This window comes from Phoenix dactylifera, unplaced genomic scaffold (genome assembly GCF_009389715.1).
Source record: "Phoenix dactylifera cultivar Barhee BC4 unplaced genomic scaffold, palm_55x_up_171113_PBpolish2nd_filt_p 000853F, whole genome shotgun sequence".
Classification (NCBI taxonomy): Eukaryota; Viridiplantae; Streptophyta; class Magnoliopsida; order Arecales; family Arecaceae; genus Phoenix; species Phoenix dactylifera.
The window spans coordinates 185318-191803 of NW_024068217.1; positions in this window are offsets into that span (position 1 = coordinate 185318).

A 6486-nucleotide genomic window follows, 5' to 3' on the forward strand; every position below is an offset into this window, starting at 1 on the left:
TTTTATTCTTTATGAGACTAATGATTTATTATCAAGATACTAAAATCAAATTATATATATATATGGTTAATCTTTTACATATAACAATCTGAAAACATGTTAATAATTAGAACCAAATTGAGTTTTTCAGAAATGCACTTAATGAAGAAAAATTGATGACTACTAAAAGACTAAATCAAGAAAAGATGAAATAGATCTTGATGAAATTCTTGCATGATTAGAAGTAAAGATCACCATTATCATTTGCTTGCTTTATGAGCTTTATATTCTATCAAATGAGTGTGTAGAATGGACTCCTATGTGCTTACTTTATTAAAGAAGATATATGTTAAATAACCACCATATTTGAAAACACTCATTACAAATATGATAAAGCAATATATGATTTGAAACAAGCATCAAAAGCATGATATAAAAGCTTAAGCAACCTTTTTGATAGAAAGTAATAGTGATAAATCTATGCATCAAAAGAAGAATTTGTGATATCTTACTTGCTCAAAGTATACATTGATGATATCATTTTTGGTTCTACTAATGGAGATTTATATGAAGATTTTACTAAGCTCATGCAAGGTGAGTTTGAAATATGTATGATGAATGAATTAACATTTTCTCTCAAACTCCAAATTAAGCCAAACAAGAAAGGAAATCTTCATTGACCAAAGTTAGTCCACAAGACAACTCTTATAGAAGATTGGCATGAAGAAGGTATGTCTATGACCCCATCTTGTAGAATTTGAAAAGGATGAGCAAAGTAGATCTATTGTTTTAAAGCTGTATTGAAGCATGATAGAATAATTATTTTATCATACAGCTAGTAGACCAGATTGTATCCTCATTATGTGACCTCGTGAAAGACTTCATTCTAACTTTAATGAATCGTATTTTATTGATAACAAATAAATCATAATCTGAAACAACTGTTTAAGATAAGTTGATTAAAATCTAGCTAGCGTGTCTTATTGATAATTATCTTAAGCAAATAAATTCTAAACTAAATTGATTTTGAAAATAAGAAATTGATTTAACCTTGATAAATCTTTCTATTGCCTCACATGCTTGTCCTTGAACCATCTTGGTTAATGAAACTATTTCTTTAGTTCAAGTGATATGTGCTTGCTTATATTTAGGCAATCTCTTGAGTAAAGTGACTCAATATTCAACTATTGTCATATCTTATATTGAGTCATCTAGTTAAAAAAAAATATGTTGGATGAATGGTTTGTATCTTGAAGAAACTAATGACTTTCTTTCAAGAAAGAAAAGGAGTTTGTTAATAATGCAGGATCCTTGAGCAAGAAAATGAGAGATTTCAACTTGAAGGACACCTCCACATAAGATACAATAAACATTCACATGCAAACAAGAGAGAGGACCTTCTTCAGCCAAAAGTTGATACATAAGAAATCTAGTAGATATTTGACTTGAAGAATGCAGAATGAATCGGTAATTCTAGATATCTCTCTCATAAATTAGCTAAGCAAAGTCAATAACTTAAATCTTATTGTGGCATGATTAAAATCTTTAAATATTAATTTCTAGATATCATGTCTATATATACATTAATTGACTTATGCTTTTAGAAATTATTTCATGGTTTGCTCAAACTAAAATATTTCTTTGCCTATATCATAACCATGAAATACACAAGTAAATGCTTAAAATTTTGATTTAAAATAATTTGTGAGAAGTTATGAATCCTTGAGCACAATAAAAAAGTTGTTTGCATGATATACACCTATATGATACATAAGATTATTTCTTTATTCTGCTCTTCCATGTAAATTACTTGAGAATAACAAAAAGAGAGAGAGATAAAGAAAAGAAAATGGATATTATTCAAGAGAAGTAAAATCTAAGTAAAGGCAAATACTCTAATCTTAAGGAAAAGCAAAACAAACATAATATATTTGGCACATTTGTGAGACTTGTGTGAGCATTCTTTTGGAAGGGATAAAATCCGTAATTAATTACACTTAAACAGGAAGAGTTTGAAGTAAACATTTTAACATTTCTATATTGCTCATCATAGGGATGGTGCCAATGGGGAGGCTAGTGGTAGTACCCGGCACTATTTGACCCAACTATTCGGTGTAGGGTATATTAGGGACGGCACAAGAGGGAGGCTAGTGGTAGTACCTCGTGCCCCTTCCAACTCCACCGGATAGGGAGCAAATAGAGTATAGAGCATAAGAAAGTAAAAACGAAAAACAATAACAAAATGTTCGTTAATTGATTAAGAAAAGAAATTCAAAAAAATGAATGACAAAGTAAATGAAAGTATATAAGAAGAATCAAGTCAAGTTTTAGTCACTTGGAAACACACCTTAAGGATGAAATCAGTGCAAGATTATATTTAAATAGGGAGAGTTTATTTAAGAATTGATTTTGATCCTTGACATGCTCACTCTTAATATTTTAATGCATGACTTAACACATAATATATTTTGCATGTGGCATGATGTCTTGTATTATGGGTTCTCAATATTTTGTGATGCTCCATACTTGGACAATTTGATTGAATGTTTGAAATACTACATAAAATTTTTGTTTGGTATTATTGAAAAGAAAATTCAGATTTGTCGTTCACAATCATCGTTAAAATCTGATAGTTGAATAAATCTGTAAAAAGGAGAAGAGAAGTATATCTCTATATAGGCAAAATGAATTGAGTTTGTTTTATCCTTCAACTAGCCTAACCTTGGTATATAATGTTCTAATTTATACCAAAACTCAACATAAATACAAATATTCTGAATATGCTCTTATATGTTTGAAATATGTGTTTTCAATCGTAATGATTTAAGATGAGCTACAATGAAGAAGATACATATCTCAAATTATAATTTTGAAAGCCTTCTTGGAAATTCTTATGATAATTCAGAATCTGATTTTGTATAAAAGCTTAAACTTAACTTAAAAATGCTTATATCGTTACATCTTTGTAACCTTAGTTATATGCTTCAATGATCACGTCATTCAGGAGAATAACTCAATATGATTTTTAAATGAAAATTTTAATATAAGAAAAACAGAATTAATTTTGACGCCTTGGTTGATTGTCTCGATACGCATCTGAAACATATCTTTTCTTATCCTTAAGGTGTACTAATATTGGTCTAAATGATGTGTCTTTCAATGATCTTAATTGCAAACAAATATTTTTAAATATATGATTTTATTTTGATATTAAAAAGATTTATTGTGCTTCATGTATACATTGCTGAAAAAACTATGATTAAGAAATTGAGTTCTATAACTATATATACTTCAATGATCATCTATATATTTTTCTCTCTCCTACATTATTAAAGACTTCCATCAAAATATATATATATATATATTATTAAAAGAGTGAATGATCTTAAGTCTAGAAACATTTCAGCTCACTCAAATGATTCTTAAAAGAAAGAAAATGTAAATGCTTTTGAAAGAATTTGAGCTTCAAATGAATCATTTTCTGATTAATATTTCAGTACATTTTCTCAAAAATTAAGAGGAAGCATAACTTGTTCTTGAAAGATTAAAAAGAGTGATTGCTATAAATTTTGAATAATTCTAGATCACTCTACATTCTCGATATCATAGAATTTCAGTTTTATTCACACTTGTCATTACAATCTGAAATTCAACAAAAGAAAAGAATGATTAAAGAGGAATGCATCTTTTGAGGGGGAGCTTTAGATATTCAGTATCTTATCCTAAAAATTACTTTAATTTGATGCATACCTTGATTTTTATGGATTGATTTTGATGAACCTCCTTATATTGCAAGACTTGCTTTAATTATAAGTTTATACCTTGAGATGAGTTCTATAAAGGTTGTCTTATCTCAAACCTTAAGTCTTATGAAAATAAGCTGAAACTTATAGAAAATATATTTTTTTGAGATTGACAATTTTATTGAACATTATCTTCAAATTCTAAACTCTTAAATGGAATGATCAATTGAGGGGGAGAAAGAAAATTTCAGAAGGAGAGGTCTTATGGAACTTAATCGCATAAATCTATAACTAAAGGATAGAGAAAGAATACTAAATGAAAAGTGATCCTAATACTCTCCAATATGTATCATCTGAAATTTAAATCTGAAAATCTTTATGATACACCTTGAGGCTTGTTATTTGGTTAATATATCTTATGCATAAATCATGAACCAAATTGCAACTCAAACAGTTATTCTTAAGAGCCTCTAACTTAATGAAAAAGGGGAAGAATAATGTGTTGAATTTTCTTGAGTATCTCTCAGAAAACCTATTATGGAAATTCAGTAATGAGTCCTAATTGGCTTGTCCTTTAGAACTTCAATTTTGTGCCAATTCATTATTATATGTATCAAAATGTGCTTCTTCTTAAAGGAATAAATTCTTTAAAAGAGCTTTAAAAGAACCTTCAAAGCTTTGAATTTTATGCATATTCTAAGATATATCATAAATTGCATGAATTCATGTTTTAGTATTTATTCCACAATATTTTTACACCATAAAAAAAAACTTTGCAATCATACTTAATATATTGCTCTTATACTCTGAAAATTAGTTAAATTGCTCTCATGTTGCTAAAATACTTAATATATTGGGCAAAAGATCTTAAATGAACAAGCTTTCATATTTATTATTAAAGAATGGTTAGATTTTCATTCGTGCTTTCTTTGAATATCATTCTTGGTACTTCTTGAATTAACTTGAGAAAGATTCCACCTACACTTGATTTGAAAACTATCTTTGGAACCACATTCGATGTATTCTCACTATAATTGGCTCTGATCTATGCTCATTAATCTTTTTCTAACATTATTGCCTTGAGTTATATGATTCATATTCTTACAATAATTTGACATACAAATCAGAGTACAAAAAGAAAAAGAAATATTTGAGTATTCTTATCTTTGTGCTTAATGTTTCATTATCTTGCAACCTTTTTAATGTTGTCAAAAAGGGAGAGAAATATCTAAGTATATGCTCATAATGCTTTATGTTTTGAATTGAATACAAATCAGCTTAAATTGAAATATGTTGATTGTGTTACGCTGATTAAATCTAAAGCATTATCATAAAGTATGTTTTAAATATATATGTTTTCTACTTCATGCAACTTAGCTATGCATTAGTCCTAGAACACAATATATTTTATATTGCACATACTACAAGTTTTGTCATCATCAAAAAGGGGGAGACTGATGACCCAAAGATTGAGTTAAAGATTGATTTTGATGATCACAAAATCTTGAAGTATAATTACTAATGTTTGTGTTGCAAGAAGGAAAGATAATTTATTTTGCAAGGAACATAGCAAGTTGGAAAAATACAAGAAGGCCTCAAAAGCTCTCAAGAAAAGTTAGAAGAAAGCTACAATTTAATGGCCCAAGTTTCAAGTTCAAAGGATTTAAGTTGGAGAAGCAAATTCAAAGAAAGATTTAAAAAAATAGTCCTCGAGTCGACTCCGGAAAGTTTAGAGTCGACTCTGGCACTCTAGAGTTTCAAGAAACAGTGCTCGAGTCGACTCCGGCACTCTACGAGTCGACTCCGACTGAGAACAAACAAAAAGACAGAAAGTTGATTTTCAGCGCTACAGTGATCTCGAGCCGACTCCAACTTCAGCGCTACAGTGCGGAGCCGACTCCCAGCTACAGTGTCGGCAGACTACTATTCACAGATCGACTCCTGTTTCAGCCGAGTCGACTCCTACTTCAGCCGAGTCGACTCGAGCACGCTGGGAGGCATAACGGCTAGTTTTTTCTCGATTCCAACGGCTCTATTTTTGTCTCTAACGGCTAGATTTTTGTTTTCACTCTCTCTAAAGCTATAAAATCAAGAGAAGAGCTAGGAAAGAAGGTATGGAAGTGGGAGAGAACATTTAGGAAAGAGATTTCAAAGAGATTACAAGGAAAATCTCCCATAAGCACAAAAGGGCCATTCAAAGTAAAATAGAGAGAAGAAGAGCATCCAAGTGAATCCCAAAGCTTCCTCTCCATCCGTGTGCTGCCTCGGTGATTCTCTACTTCGTGCAAAATCAGAAGAGGGTTAAGGGAAGAAGAAGCCGAGTTCCTCCATCTACAAACTAGTTTGAAGGCTTCTTCTCTTTACTTTACTTATTTATATTTGCTATATTTGCTTATATGAGAAGCTTGTATTTGATTTAAACTCTTGTTCTAATATCTTGTAACTTGATTCAATCAAGGGATTGAATCAAGGGGTTAAGGTTTGTTGGTGAGCCAAAGGAAAAACCAACGTTGTAAGGTTGTGGTTGGTGAGCCTTTGGAAAAACCAACTGGGTTGATTGTGAACCCAGAAAACAATCGTTGTAAGGTTGTGGTTGGTGAGCCTTTGGGAAAACCAACTGGGTTGGATTGTGAGCCCGTGAAAATAATCGGTTGGTTCTAGTCGGTGAGCCTGTGAAAACCGACCGAGTTCGTTGTGATCTCGCAAAACAACAAGTTGGATTGTGAGCTTGTAAAACAACCGGCTGTAATCTGAGGGATTATAG